The 15702-nt window shown below is 48.5% G+C and overlaps 1 protein-coding gene across 6 annotated transcripts in view; it reads left to right on the forward strand.

The window, feature by feature from the left end:
- Nucleotides 1–1157: 1157 nt before the first annotated feature.
- Ldlrad4 (low density lipoprotein receptor class A domain containing 4) overlaps nucleotides 1158–15702 on the forward strand; it is a 341846-nt gene continuing 327301 nt past the window's right edge. For 2 of the 6 annotated variants that reach the window (XM_051163513.1, XM_051163515.1), the window contains exon 1: nucleotides 1158–1502. The gene's annotated coding sequence lies outside the window, so the exon portion shown is untranslated. Of the gene's footprint in view, nucleotides 1503–1876; nucleotides 2294–15702 lie in introns of those variants that run through there. The other 4 variants (XM_051163512.1, XM_051163514.1, XM_051163518.1 and 1 more) reach the window with 3 other exon arrangements.

Raw genomic sequence — 15702 nt, forward strand, 5'->3', positions numbered from 1 at the left:
ATAGGTGGCAGTATGGTATGCGGATTCAACACGCAGCTTTAGATGGGGCCATTTAGGAACGCTAAACCTTTGTGGATGGGGCACGTCACCAAATGTTGCACGGCCTCAACTTCGTCATCTGTAAAGCAGAGACTAGCTCACTGTTATTATGAGGGCTAAATAAAGGCAATCTGTGAGAAACGCTTAACACATGCTGCTTCTGCACTGTGGAGACCACTGCTAGACCACAAACGCGGATTGTTAGGATGGCTGAGTAGAACTGAAAGACTTCAGTAAAACTGCACGAAGCTAATATTCCACTAGCGGAGAACTTACTGATAAATTAACTGCAGATTTCAAAATATGCACTTTTCTGGTATCATAGACCTATGTGTGTGTTGTGTGTCATTGAAAACTGTTATTCCTTCAATCATTTCCATCTCTCTTAAACCAAACCTGAAACTTGGGTTCATGTATTTTGACGGTCTGCAGGGAGGATAATTTTGGCAGTGAGGAACTCAACCCTTTAATTGTGTAGACTGCAATAAAATTGGCGGTGGCAGCTATCAATCTCCATCAAACATGGCTGGGTAGACCAGTGTCTGCGCTAGTATTTCCGGAGAACCGGTGACCCATTGTCTGCACTCAGTGGAGGTCTTGTCCTGGCCTTCGAAGGACTTGCAGATCTTTTTTCAAGGGCAAAGGAAAGGGCTTTGGCTCCTAGAGAATGGATCCACGCCACTGCCCAATCCAGACCCACTTCTCTGGCACGACACCAGCTAAGTCCAGAGGACTCCCTCCGGTCTGGAGGAGGAGGCTCCCCAGACAGTTAACCCTTCCCACTAACTGTCCTGTGGTCCTACTGTGTGACTGAGAGCGGAAGACCAAGGTCCGCTGCGGGTGGGCGTCTACAGCCCCCCAGAGGCAGTAGGGGCTCCCTCCTCAAATCGCCCGTGGCCTAACCGCAGCAAGAGCTCCTCTGGCACCCCAGCTTCAGGCTCTTAACAGGGCTGAGGGTCCCGGGTGTGTTCCGATCCCCCCACCCCAACCTCGGAGCTCCGGTCCTGCAGCCTGGGGGACACCCGGTGTACACCTGGGCGGGGCCGCATCCCCCGGCGGCGCCCCCCGCCCCCGCCGTCTGGCCGCACGCCGGGTCCCCGCCGCAGAGCCGGGGGAGGAGCGGCCGAGGCTGACTTGAGACAGACCCAGCCCCGGCGCAGTGGCGGGACGCGGCCCTTGGCCCGACAGCACCGGCGCTCTCCCTCCCTTCTTCTCTCCCGTCAGCCGGCGGGGATCCCCAGCGAGCCGGGGAGGAGCCGCGGCGGCCGCCAGACAGGCTGCAAGTCCTGAGAAGGCAAAAGGGGGGCGGGGAGCTCCGGGAACCCGGTGGCAGGTCCCTCTTAAAGAGCCACGCCGCGCTGTGTCGCGCCACCCGGAGTGCTGCCCCTCCCCCGCAGCCCACCGGGCCGGTGGCCGAACTGCACGGTGGGCGGTCTCGCTCACCCATCCAGGGGCTGCGGCAGGTGAGTGACGCCCGCAGAGGTTTCCGCGTCTGGCCGGAGTTCACCTCTGAGCCCGGGCGGGGGGAGGGGGTCGGGATGCCCGCCAGCCAGCGCCGGCGGACGCTGCTCTCCTAGTCCCCGCGTCCCCGGGACCCGTGCACCAGGTCTGTGAGGCTGTGTCGCGGGTAGGCGCGGAGGGCGACCGGGGTGCCTGCCCATCCTCGGAGCGCTCGGCTGGCACAGTCTTGCCGACCGGAGACCCGGTGTTCTAGAGTGTCCCTCTCTGGCTGCTTCAACCTGCAGCACCCAGCGGCCCGGGTGGGCGCGGGAATGCATGTCCCAAAAGCAGAGACTCCCCTAGGCCTGTGTGCAAGCTGCTGCAGTCCGGGGGGCTGGAAGTCAGCGGCGAGAAGGCGGCACGGGAGCGGCCAGAGCTGGCACCACAGCCTCCCCCTGCACCTTGCTCCCGGGCGCACGGACTCCAGGCTTTCCAGCCCTCAGACCGTCTCCCCCTGTCCTCCCCCGCGCGCTTTGACGTCGGCCGCGGGCTGCCCGGGGCTCCAGGCATTGGCTGGCAAAGTCGATTGTCTGGGGCGGCTGCTGTTACACTTAGGCTGGGTCTCCGGGCCGGGAGGAAGCAGGCGTGTGTTGAATTTCTCTTTGACCCTCACGGTGGAATAAACAGGAAGCGAAGAGCACCCAGCCGGGCTTTGCACTTGCCTTTGTTGTGGGCTCTGCACTCTACAAGCTGAAGGAGGCTTCCTGGGACCCCTGCCCCGTGTGCCGTCTGGGCACGGCTGGGGGCGCGCCCTGTGAGTACGCTGCTGGGAGACAGTAGGCTCTCTGTGCGTTAACTCGTGCCACAGAGAGCATTTGCTTGCTTGTTTTTAAACTTTTTTAAATTTTATTTTATTTCTTTTCTTTTTTTAATTGGAGAGTTCTCGTTGAGGAGAGGTTTCAGGACCACAGGCACGCATGGTGGGTGGGCGTCATCCCCAAAGCCCACACCAGGCGCGTCTGTTCCTGGTTACCTGGCCAGTCAGGATAGTGAGAAACTCGTTAAAACAAGTGGGGCTTCCTAGCTTCTGCCCCGGCACAGGAGGGACTGCTGAGTGTCAGTGGCCACATCAGTCAACATAACGTTTTGTTTTTCCACAAAGACTGTTAATGAGCTAGAACGGATTCTTTTGATTGGCTTTTTTCTCCTCTGAGTCTGTTTCCTTTGCATTTTCCTTTCTTTTCTCATTATTTTGCTACCTTGTCATCCCTGAACTTCATGCTGAAAGTTAGAGTTAATTATGCCGGTGATCTTTATTGATGACCTTCTGTGTGTTAGGAACTCTGGGATGTGAAGTGAGATACTGAGCCACACTTGAGGTGGTGCTGGGTAGAGAGGGTGAGCCCGGCAGGGTCTTCACAGCGGAGGAGTGCTGGAGTGGAGAGGTACCTTTCGGTGGCAGCAGGTTTTCCTAGCACGCTGAGGCCCTGGCTTTTAGTCCTAGTACCAGGTACAAAAAAGTAGGGGGTTATGCTGGGCAAACACTGCAGGCTCATCTTACAATGCCCCTTTCCATTGCTCTGGGTGCTCCCCAAAGCTTGTCCTCTTGTCTTTTTCTACCCTGGGCCTTCAGGACTGTGTATTGGGTTTCGAGGAAGGTTCTATGAAGTGTATACACACTAAAGCCAGGGCCTCTTTTTGTATGGAAGAAGTTACAATCTTTCCCTGTGGCTTAAATTCAGCTTACTGGCATCGTAAATCTGCCTTTGTGCATTTCTGTTGGAATACAGAATATATGTTCAACAAAGAAACAATGTCAAATTTGAATCATTACACAGACTATGAATGGGTCCGAATATTATCCATGTATATTTATTGAATTTTTGTTTTTGTTTTGCTTTTTTTTTTTTTTTTTTTTTTGAGACAAGGTTTCTCTGTGTAGCCTTGGCTGTCCTGGAACTCACAGCCATCAGCCTGCCTCTGCCTCCTGACTGCTGGGATTAAAGGCATGCACCACTACGCCTGGCTATTTATTGAATTTTAATATTTGTTTTCTGTCATCCCAGTGAAAGCTTAACTCTTTAAAAGATTAACTTTGCTATCAACGTAGAACACAGTGAAGAATTAGATCGGGGACTGTAAATGTCAGAGATTTACTGTGCTGGAATTGTAGATACCTTTCTCCTTGTTAAAACAACAACAACAACAACAACAACAACAACAACAACAACAACAAACCTTCTAGTTTCTTAGCGTTCTGCTCTTACCTGCTCACTGCCCTGGCCTATGGCTCTGTTCCTATAGGTTTGCGTTCTTGTTGAAAACACTCATGCCAGCAGGTGTTTAAAGCTCTCATGAACCCTCCTCTTGGGTGCTTGGTTTTCATGACCATGATCCTCTGGCGGAGCCCAGCCAGAGCCAGCTGCTTCTTAAGAGTTTGTGCCAATCTGTTGGCACATCATTTGAGATCCAACAGTCTTTTCTCCACTCCTCTCCATTAGAATATATACATCCATAGGCAAATATTTATTTTTTTCCCCCAACTTCAGACTGTTCCAAGAATAGTTTTCTTGCCAGGCATGCTGAGAGCAAGGCCCGTCTGCAGAGGTGTTTACAGTTTGGGACTGTGCTGTAGTCTTGCTTGACTTAGCAGCCTGGCAGAGAAGCCCTGTAGCTCATGGGTCACTTTCTGGTTTTTATCCGGGTTGCTGGAGGACTGGATTCCAAGCCTGGCAGGGAAGCAAAGAGAGGGAAAGATGACTTTTGCACCCTCTGGGTAGTTTCTGGCTGGCTGGCAGGTAAAAGACCCCCAAACCCTGAGTCCCCGTGCGTGTGCCCCACATTGTTAGTCATTTTATAATGCGTGCAGGATTGCCCTGGCATCGTATAAAGCTGAAGTCCATAGGATCCTGTCAGGAATACCTGCAAGTGTGTGCAGACTGGCTAGAGCCTTACAGAAATCCTGGTCTTGTTTCCTCTTTTCTTTCGTCTGCATCTGGGCTGGTGGAGTCTCTAGGATATGTGTCTCCTTTGCTGTCAGAGTTGTCAGAGAAAACTCAGCCATAACAGCTGTAAAAGGAGTGCAGCATTTTAACCTGGAAAATGTTAGTTATTCAGCATGATCCACGAAGACACATATATTAAATGTTAATGGTGGCCAAATTGCGGTGTTCCTATATTTCCTTTTTCTTTTTCCCCTATTTTATCTCTCCTAGACTTGATTGTTCCCTGCTTCTCCAGTCCTTCCCTTTTGTAGAACAATCCCCCATTATTTCCCTGATGTTAGAGTTACTGTCTGCCAACATGGGCTGTGTTAGATGGGAAATTACATCTTGACCTATATTCTGAGTACGCATGAGAAGTGAACTGTGGGGTGTAAGATAAGGAAAGAGGGGCCTGGAGAGATGGCTCAGTCAGTCAGAAGCTTGGTGTGCAAGCATGAGGACCCAAGTTAAGATCCCTAGTGCTCGTGTATCTGCCAGCGACGAACCTGCAGAGATGGGCGGGTACTTGGAGCTTGCTGGCCAGCCAATCTAGATGAATTGGTGAGCTCTAGATCCAGTGGGAGACCCTGCCTCAAACACTATGGTGGAAAGAGACTGAAAAAAAGACATGATGTTGACCTCTTTTCTGTTGACATGCACGCATGCACACGTGCACACACACGTACACACATACATACACGTGTGCGTGCACACACACACACACATGTGTGCATGAATGCCCTTCACCCCACACAAATAGGAATAGGAATTCTGCATCCTATTTGAATTTTATAACCCCAGCACCTGCCACATTTGGGGGAGATTGTGTGTGGGCATGTGCTCATGTGTACATGTATGCAATTGCTTGTGTTCATGTTGGGCAACAAAAGGAAATAAGCAAGTGCCTGTGCCACTCATGGCTATAGATATATTGGTTTCAAATTTCCAATTAATATTGGTTTTCCTCTGTTACAGGAAGACTCCAGAATAATGGCTGTGTTGTTGCATTTCCATTTGATTTAAAGATAGATTGCTTTTCTTTGAATTTCCACTAAAAATGGTGCTTTGACTTTTGGAAGCTGTTTTTATTTTGTGTGTGTGTGGGAGGAGTGGCCAAAGATTTTTTTGTTCCACCAATCCTGTTTTCCAGCTAGGTCTTGGAAATTATGAAGAACATAGCTGTAATGTTTCCCTTGATTGGCAGCTGAGAGCTTTCCTGGACAAAAATAAGGCTCTGCTGTGCCAAATGGTTGACTTTTCTAGAATAAAAACTCTGAAGGGTATGCAGAAGTCTTCTGGTTAATATATTGGCATTCCCAGAACCCACTAAACTCCTGACAGCCTGCCAGCTCCCACTTAATGAGGATGCAGAATGTCTGGCTCAAATTCCCATGAGCAGAACGAGGTGGGGGATGGATGTCCACACCCTTTATTAATTTTTAATTACTGTGTTTTGTCTTGCAGATTTTGCTTCAGTATCCCAGTACCCGCACAGCTGACCCCACATGGCCCCAACTCTATACGTTTATTTACTTAGTATAGAAAAATGGCGAAGCGGTTGAGATTACTGACAGGTTGCCTCTGAAGGCATGGGGTCTTTCCTTGTTGGTTTTCCTTCTTTTTTTTTCTTTTCTTTTTCTTTCTTCCTTAGTGTTTGGAAAAGGAAGAGAGAAAAGGCACCGAAAAGGCGACAACTTTAAAAGAAAGATGTTTTGTTGTCTGTTGGGAAAAGAGAAGCATTTATGAAACTTTTAGGTTTGTCAGACAGTTTATATGACAGTGCAAGTGGGTGCTTGCCAAGCTCCAGACACATTGTTAATGTTACATGACAGGGATAAATAAATTACTGCTGTCTGCAACACGCTTGCACTGCAAACCCACTGTGCAGCCCAGCTGGCTGTGTGCTGCTCCTGGGGCCTGGTGCAAGTACAGCTGCACAGACAGCCCCTGCCTGCTGCCTGGAGTGCCGGCCGGGGCCTGGCTTAGAGGTGAAACGGGAGTGTCTCTCACTTTTATTTTGGGCTTTAACCTAGGATCCACTTACCAGACATCTGTCCCCCTCACCACCTTGGTTTTTACTAGGCTGCCCTTCCCTGTCTCCTCATCTTGGTCTTCTGGTCCATACTCACATTCTTTTTCCTGGGAAAGGGAGACGTTCATAGGCCGCTCAGGGTTTGAGGTGCTCTGCAGCCAAGTTCCAAGATGTTTACAGTTGTGTTCTCGGTGCAGGTACAGACACCGAGGACAGACTGTCTGCAGTGGATGAGTGTGTGTGTGCTGCCTGGAAGGGGGCTGGGTGGCAACTCCTTGGGCATAATGTGCTTTTATCACGGCGGTTTGGCCACTCAGCTGGCACAGTGACAGGTGTAATGAACGTAACGGCCCTGCTCTACATGTTAGTGGGCACACTGCTCACATTACAAAGCCATCTCATATGCGGAGCCCCAGCCAAGGGATTTGCAACTCTCCCTCCAGATCGGACTCTAGGCCTGGCTTATTAAGTGACATTAAGGTCAGGAATTGGGTGGGTGTGAGAAACATGTGTGTGCCCTTAGCCACTCTATTTCTAACTGCCTTGGAGTGACTATTCAAAGCCTTACTTAGGGAAGGAAATCACCCAACCCATTCTCTTTGGCTAGCCCTTCCTTCTCATAGGGTGTGGTGGTGGTGGTGGGGGAACCGACCCTTTGGTGTGTGTGGACTTCCTGCCCTTGGGGTTTGCAGAATGCAGGCTTCCTGCCAAAGTCTGCTGGTTCCTGTGTGCTTGCTGGCCACTTCTTTCCAGAAATAAGCAGTTGCTGGGGGGGAGGCACAGCTCAGCATTGTTTCTATTGCCTGTGGCCCCCAGGGACTGGCAACCTGTGCAGAGTTGGGCTGGCAGTATCTGCAGTGAAACCTCACTGTCTGTGTAAAGCCAAAGCCTGAGTGCTGCTTTTTGAAGGGCTCCTTGAACCTGGTCAGACCTGCACGGACCCTGGCACTTGGTCAGATCACTGTGGCAGGAATTCCACTTGTGGGCATGCCTTCTCTGCTGGGTTCTCTTCCTTGTGGACACCTATCAGCTAATAGAATCTTCAGAGTAGCCCCGTGACAGGCGCAGCCGACATCCGCGTTGTACGGACACAAGTCAAGAAGTTATCCAAAGTCATGCAAAACTGTTAATAAAAAATATAGTCCTGAACATCTGGCTAAGTGATCGGCGGCTTTTGCCATGTTGGAAAAGGGCTCCACAGGCAGGCCGACCGTTCTTCATCAGAGGCCATAGGAGTTTAAGAAGGAATGCCCTGCCATTTCTCACCTTGTTCTGTATAGGCCCCAGTGGGATTCTAGGCAGGTAGCAAGCTCAGGGTCTTCCCTTCTGCCTCCTGTTTGATGTTCCTTCACCATGCCCTTGTTCTGATTCTGGTCTTTGGCCAGAGCCTCAGTTCTGAGAACTGGACAGTCAGCAGCTTTGCGTTTGTTACATTGCACCTTCAGTTCCTTGAAAGAAAGGCAAGGCAACACACCAGCAAAGTGCTTTTCCACGCCCTTCAAAAACGATGTCCGTTCCTCTTTCCACTGGAGGAGCGTGGCTGCTCACTTCCTAGGGATAAAACAGGCCTGCAGAAGACAGTGTGGGACTGAGGGGGAGGCAGGACAACTTCAAAGTGTCTGTTTATGTAGAAGGATCATGAGTGTCACACTTTTCCTTTGGGCTCACGTTTGAAGACACTTGAAGAGTCTGTACTTGGCACCACAGGGCACCAGTTAATTTGCCACACATAGAAGTCTGCACACATTCCCTTTAAATGCTTGTGCATCTTGGACCAACACAGAGTCCATGCATATAAAAGTGGGCTCAACTAAACAGCCCTTGCTCTGTTTGGATGGTTCCTTGGAGTTAGAGTTATAGGAGGTTGTGAGCCAACCTACTTGTGCGCCGAAAGCTGAACTCAGCTCCTTTGCAGAGCGGTACCTGTTCTTAACCGTTGAGCCATCCCTCCAGCCACTCTTCTTTGTTTTTGTTATTTTTAAAAACTGTTTTAGGGCATTTAGACCCATACTAGTTTTCTCTATTATAAAAACACATTTTACTGAAAAAATTTAAATAATAGGGTCTCATTCTGTAGCCCAGGCTGGCCTTGAATTTACTATTGTAGCCCAGGTTGTGCTCAAATTCATGGGAATCCTCCTGCCTCAGCCTCCAGAGTGCTGGGATTACATGCATGAGCTACTACATCTGTTCTGAGCATTTCTGCATTAAGACGAGTAGTTTTCTAAGAGGAAAGTCCATTGGTATGAGGATTTTGGAGGGTCTTCTGGAAGTTAGCCAGTTGGCTCTCAGAAAGGGTGTGGCAACTCCCACTCTCACAGATACAAGAGCTACAGGGTGACTATGCCATGTTGACACTGACCAGTGTCAACACCTTTGTATGCTTGCCAATAAAATAATATGATTTAAATGTTCCTATTCCTTGTTCTTGGTTTGTATCATTTGGGTTCTAGGTGGAAAACTTGATGTTTGTTAGAATTGTTATGGGCAAATGTAATGACTCAGGGCACATTAACAGCTTAATAATTTCTTTCTTTCTTTCTTCTATATGATATCATTTGTCTACCTATCAATCATCTATCTGTGTATCAACCATCTATCTACCTGTCAATCATCTATCTATCAATTAATCAATCTATCTATCTATCTATCTATCATCAATCATCTCTCATGTACATATATGAACAATTACAGAATCTCGTGGCAGAATACTGCTCTTGGCCTTTCCTTATTTATTATTCTACGCCTCTATGAGCATGTACTTGGGGGTCACAGTAGAGAAATGAGGGTGAGGAGAGGCCATGGATTCAGCACCCGAGAGCTGGTACAGCCATGTTGTACCTTACATGGTCACTTCTCTTTGACCACCTCTTGAGATCAATAGAGCTAGTCTACTTGTGTCGGCCACCAAGGATATAGACTCATAATGTGTTTGATCGTATCAACTAATCATTGCTTCTCTCTACTACCGCATGGGGAACTGCATGTTATCTGTCTGTACTTGTGCTCAAGTGTTCAACGAATGTCTCGACCCTTTCACACCAGAATGCTGCTCAACAAATGCCCAAACTGCTTACTCCTAAAACTTGAGAGAAATGAAAATCATTTTAGTGGGGTCTGCTTAGTCCAAGTAAGTCTTTCATTGAAGGATTAGAAACAGCTAGACTTTTGAGGTGGATGCAGGATGCAGGATGCAGGATGCAGGATGCAGGATGCAGGATGCAGGATGCAGGATGCAGGAAGACATTGCTCTCCCAGGGCGGATTGTAGTTAGTGTAGTGTAGGTATCTTCCTAGGCACCTACCTGCATTCCTGACGTGGGGGGACCTTATGCACAGTGTAAGGCATTCATCTGTTCTGCGGAGTGTGTTGGGGGCGTGCGTTAGTGTGCACTAGTACCCAGTAGACAGTGGGATGGGTCCTTGGGACTGTGCAAGTGTTTCTGTTTTGTATGAAGCCTTCATAGACATGCTCAGGGGAGTATACCGACATAGTAAGGACAGACTGCAATGCAGCTAGAGTGGCTGTCGGCTCCTGGAAGCACTCTGCCCCATCTGCCTGAGCTTTGGACCTCAGGGCAGGCTCTTCTGTGTGTCTGGAGGCTCAGAGAGTACCATGTCCTTCCCTAGGTACATACCTGCTCTCACAGGTGCTGGGCAGTGTGGATGGTATTGTACATCAACAGTGTGCTGGCTACTTTTATGTCAACTCAACACAGGCTAGAATCATTTGAAAGGAGGGCACCTCAATTGAAATATATCCCCCAGAAGATCCAGCCTTTTCTTAATTAGTGATCGATGGGTGAGGGCCCAGAGAGTATCTAGCCACCACACCTCACTTTGCTGTCTTCCAACGTTACTATTTGCCCATGGCTTACATTTTGAAAGGACAAAATGAGATAGGGTGTGTGCAACCAGTTGGGAGGGGCTCACTGCAAAACACATTGCTTCCTAAATGGAAGCTATTAAGCCAAATATGAAGTGTTTGTGAAATGGTCAGAGGCCCAGTTCCTGCTCTTCGGGGACTTAGAGACTAAGAGGAAAATGGAATATGGTATGAGAAGCAACTGGCAAATAAGGGCAGTTCCATGAGCAGGTTTATAATCCAGTCTTTAAAAAGCATCATACATGGAGGAGAGAGAGAGGCTGCCATGCCCGAAGGGTGGAGAGTGTGGGGGCTTCCTCAGTCTGTCTCTCTTTCACTCTCTCTTCTCCTCTCTTCTTCTAAAACTCATATGTTGTCCAATCACTAGGTACCAAGAGTGCAAATATCAAAAGACATAGGTTTGTCTCCAACTGATAGAAGACAGATGTGCATACTGTAATAACAGCCCCACTGGAGGAGAAAGGGGAGACTTTCTGCTGACTCTGGATAACACAGGGAGACTCTGACGGTGTTCTTCACCTCCATCTTCTATAGTCCGCAGTGTGATAGTATTGAAAGTCAGAACCACTGTTCTCATTTTTTTTTTTTTTTAGTGCTGTGACCCTTTAATACACTTCCTCATGTTGTGGTGACCCCCAACCATAAAATTATTTTTCGTTGCTACTTCATAACTATGACTTTGCTACTGTTACGAATTGTAACGCAAACATCTGATATGCAGGAGATCTGATCTGCCACCCCTGTGAAAGGGCCATTCAACTCCCAAGGGGGTTGCGACCCACAGGCTGAGAACCACTGCTTTAGAAGGTTCCCTTGGCTAGCAGTGGGGAGACGCAGTAAGATAGAAGTGAATGCACAGGCCGGGAGTGTGTGGCTAGACGGAGGGGAAGGGTGATGTGGATGTCTGATGACGTCATAGTTATGTATCAGTGCTTATGGCTCCTGAAATGGAAAAGCTTAAGGTTAAATTATTTCTACTAGGTTTTCTATTTGTTTGCTTTGAGATCCTGGAGAACAAATCTATGGTCTCTCGCAAGCTAGACAGACAATAAGCCACACCCTCAGCTCCCCGTGCCTGCAGCTCTTTTGTGCCCCAAACTCAAATCCATGCTTAATTGTTTTTGCCACATGGACACTTTAAGGGCCCCTTTCCCAAATTTTGTTCTGAGGGACACAAGGAGCCAGCAGCTTAGGTAACATGAAAGGCTGGTTATCAAAATATTGGGATTATTTGTTTTCGAGTCTCCATTTCTGTGAAGAAACAACACCGCCAAGGCAACTCTTATAAAGGAAAAACATTTAATAAGGCCTGGCTTACAGTTTCAGAGGTTTAGGCCGTTATCTTCGAGGCAGGAACCATGGAGCACACAGGCACACATGGTGCTGGGGACAGAGCTGAGTTCTACCTCTTGATCTGAAGGCAGCCACAGGAAGACTGGGTTGCTACACTGGGTGGAGCTTGAGCCTAGGAGACCTCAAAGCCCACCCCCTCAGTGACACACTTCCTCCAACAAGGCCACACTTCCTAATAGTGCCATTCCCTATGGGTCAATCATTCAAAAACATGAATCTGTGGGAAGCCAAACCTATTTAAACTGCCATATTGCTTATTCCTGTCTGGGGCACTGACAATGGTTTAGCTTATAAAAATGGCGCGTTTTAGTTTGGCAAGTTAATTTCAGGTGTCCAAGGTGCACAGAGCATTGAGAGATAAGTAAAGTTTCTTTAACTGGCTTCATGGGATGTGCATCCTGGGAGAGATGTAAGAGAATTAAATATGAGACACTGTGGGTATTCATGCTCAAGACAGAATGCAACTGTGGTGGGAGGCAGCCTAGCATTGTGGGTACAGAAGGAGCAATGTCTTCAGGGATAGACCAGGCATGAAAGGGGGGTCCATGCAGGTTTTGTAGTTGATATATGCCTCAGGTGAAGGATGGGCCAATTCTCAAAGGCAAAGACAGGGTGAGGAAGTTTTTGGGAAGACTGTAAGGGTCACATGTTTAGGTAACATCAACCATGGCTGGCACTCGTTATAATCATTGTTATTGTGTCATAGTGTGGGGCCACAGAAGCTAGGGCTCTTCCTATTCTTGTCCCCCCCCCCAACCCCCAAACCACACCGAGACTGACAAAGAAAAACAAGCCTGTTGTATTCCCACTGTGTTGGCCAGCTTTGTGGCAGACATCTGTGATAATCGCCCCATACTGGGAGGAGAGTCATTTTGGCTCATGGCATTAGATGCTCTAGTCTCAGTGCTTTGGGGCCTGTGGAGAGGTAGCACATCATGGTGGGGGATCATGCGGTAAAACAAAACAGCTCGCGGATGCTTAGAAAGTGAAAGCAAAGACAAAATTGCGATCCTTCTATGCCTTCGAGGGAAAACGCTCAATGACCTGAAGACACGCCATGTGAAAAACGCTGTACTACTTTCCATTACTGCCGCTGCGAAGACAAAGCCTTTGGGAGGGGACATTCACTGTCGAAGTACAGCACCTCTGGTCTGTCATCATGTCTAGTTTTTCCCACTTGGGCTGAACTTGACCCTGGTTGTTTAATATGTTCTGTTTCTTCGCATTTTGAAAAATGATTAAATTTTGTGCTCCATACAGTTCACACAGGAGGCCAGATCGATCACTTTCATGTGGGAATAATAACGCTTTCTATTTGCAAAACGTTTGTAACTTTTTACAGCTCTTTGCAGACAGCATCTAATTTCATGTTCCTTGGCTTTATGGAGCAAGTAATTAATGAAGTGTATATTTAAGTGTAATTAATAGATTTATTTATTCCTTCTACAATGTGCCTTTCAGCTGAGAGTAGAATACAGTTTCTTCTTCTTCTTCTTCTTCTTCTTCTTCTTCTTCTTCTTCTTCTTCTTCTTCTTCTTCTTCTTCTTCTTCTTCTCTCTTCTTCTTCTTTCTTCTCTTCTTCTCTTCTTCCTCTTCTCCTCCTCCTCCTCCTCCTCCTCCTCCTCCTCCTCCTCCTCCTTCTCCTCCTCCTCCTCCTCCTTCTTTTAGTTTTAATGTGCAAAACCCAATTGGAAGGCAATCTTTCATTACTGTCCAAGCCACACAGTGGGCTGTTTCCTGAGGGCCATTGAACCTGAGGAATTGCAGTTTGTGTGGCACGGCAGACTCGTAGTTTATTTTGAGAGTAGGGTAAAACACTAGAAATTGAATTAGAGAGAATACAGGGCTAAACCAATGAGAGTGAAGGGGTCAAACTGTGATGCCCTCCCCAGGGACAGTGGAAGACAGGGACATTCCTATGGCAAGTATGAGTCCAGGAGACTCAGAGAGCTTTCATTTCCTTTCCATATTGTTTGAGTGTTTTCTGGGGGATACTCTTCAAGGGCAGAAGAGCATTGCAGGTTCTGGCAAACAGGAAGACTCATGCTGCTGCTGGCTGTGAAGTGAGAGCTGGGCGGCACAGCCCGTTTTGATCTGCATCCCACTGGTCCTCACTGTTGTCCGCGGTCTAACCTCTTCCTCCTGCTCCCACCGTAGTGCTGGCTTCTGACTTGGTACAGGATGTTCTACTGTGGATAGGAGTTGACTTCAGCTCTGTTTCTCCCCTTCTGGCAATAACTGCTTCTGTGCCCTTGTCCCTGCTGCCTGTCGTGTGGCCCCCGGACCCTGCGAGCTGCTGCATCCTTTTCCCTGCTCATTTCTTGACTGCTGCATGTGGCTCCATCTTCCTCGGTTGCCAAGTATCCTGATCCCTTTCTTGTGGTCCAAGTGTAACCTGTTCACGCTGCTGTTCACACTTGTGGCCACAGTTTTCTGCTCTCTCCCCTGAAACCTCAGGAAATGTCGCCTCTGGTGACAGGTGCTCCTGCAACTGCATGAAGAAGCTGCTGCTGAAGACAGCAGCTGGGAGGTTGATATGCAGACTACATCCTGTCTCTAATGCCGGCTTTCCTTGGGTCAGTCCCTTTTAGTTTCCCAGGAGAACAGCAGTCACAGGTGCTTCTACTGAAAGTGCTCAAGGTCACTGGTCAATAGTTTAGGCGGCAAATGAAGTGCTTTCTGATCTCTGGTGATTAGTTTGTGTGATCAATAACGTAACTGAATAACTTCTGCAGAAGGCTCTTCTTGTAGTTACACATAGCGAGTTGATGTAGGGCATGTAATAAAATGGCCAGGGCCCTGATGAAGGGGTCTGCCCTGCATTGCACTGGCTTAGAGACTGAGCATGGGCTACCTCAGTAGACAACTCATTATCTTGTCTCCCATTCAAATATACTGCCTGCCGTCAGAAGACATAGCGCCAACTGTGACCACAGCCCCAACTGTGATCCGAGAAGCTCACTTTCTTGTTTGCTGTTGCTAGGATATGGTGAGACATCAGGGCCATTTCTTCTTGCTCCTGGAGTTGCTAGAGAGGGGTGTCTCAGCAAGGCCGGGAAGGAATTTAAGAGTCACCCCTGAAAGCAGGCTGGAGAATTTAGCACCCTCTTTCTTGAAGTGTATTCCTTCTAGGACCTGGTTGTCACTTTTGGTGTCGTTTAGGATCACTTTGTCTAGGCAAAGCTACCTTTGGGTGCTGGGCTTCTTACGTTGGCAGCGTGGCAGGCCAAGTGAACCCTGCCAGCGAGGCACCGTAGGTGTCAGAGCCAGCAGGAAACAGGGCCTCCTCCATCTTGCTCGTGTGCGGAGATGTTTCTAGATGGAGGCAGAATCCTTTCATTGTGGTTCTTGGGAGTTGGTTATGTCTTTGCATAAGCCCTGATTTTCAGGCTCAGAGCTCTTACCCCAAGATGCTTGTTGGGTAGTGTCATTTTTATCCATCTCGGCCAGAGTGTATGAAAATGAGTGGGGGTGTGGCTCAGAGGTACAGCACTTGACACAAATGAACAAGGCTCTAGGTCTGGACCCCAACACCACAAAAGAAGGAAGGAGGGAGGGAGGGAAGGAAGAAAGACACAAAAAATATTCTTACTTCAAACCACATGGAGGTTCCTCTTGACTTCTCTCCTGCCATCACTGTCCCCCTTGACGTGCTCCTGGTCCCCGCTGTACTGTCCACCTGTCTTTGACTGTCTCATCTTGATCACTGGCAATTTCACCTGCCTAGGGACTCAGGCCTCACATTTGGTACCTTTAATCCCTTCCACAGTCTAGTCTTAGAATAAACCTTCTTGTTAGTTTGTAAGTGTATCCCAGACAGACCACTCTTCACAGATTACCCTGTGTACCCCATCCAGGAGTCTGACGGCCACCCTTCAAAGTGCCTTACAAGTGGTCTGTGGCATCCCTGCTTGACACTTCACCCTGATGCACGTGCATTCCTGGTCTCATTAAGGCCTTTGGTCAGAT

This window comes from Acomys russatus, chromosome 20, assembly GCF_903995435.1.
Source record: "Acomys russatus chromosome 20, mAcoRus1.1, whole genome shotgun sequence".
In the NCBI taxonomy this organism is placed as follows: domain Eukaryota; kingdom Metazoa; phylum Chordata; class Mammalia; order Rodentia; family Muridae; genus Acomys; species Acomys russatus.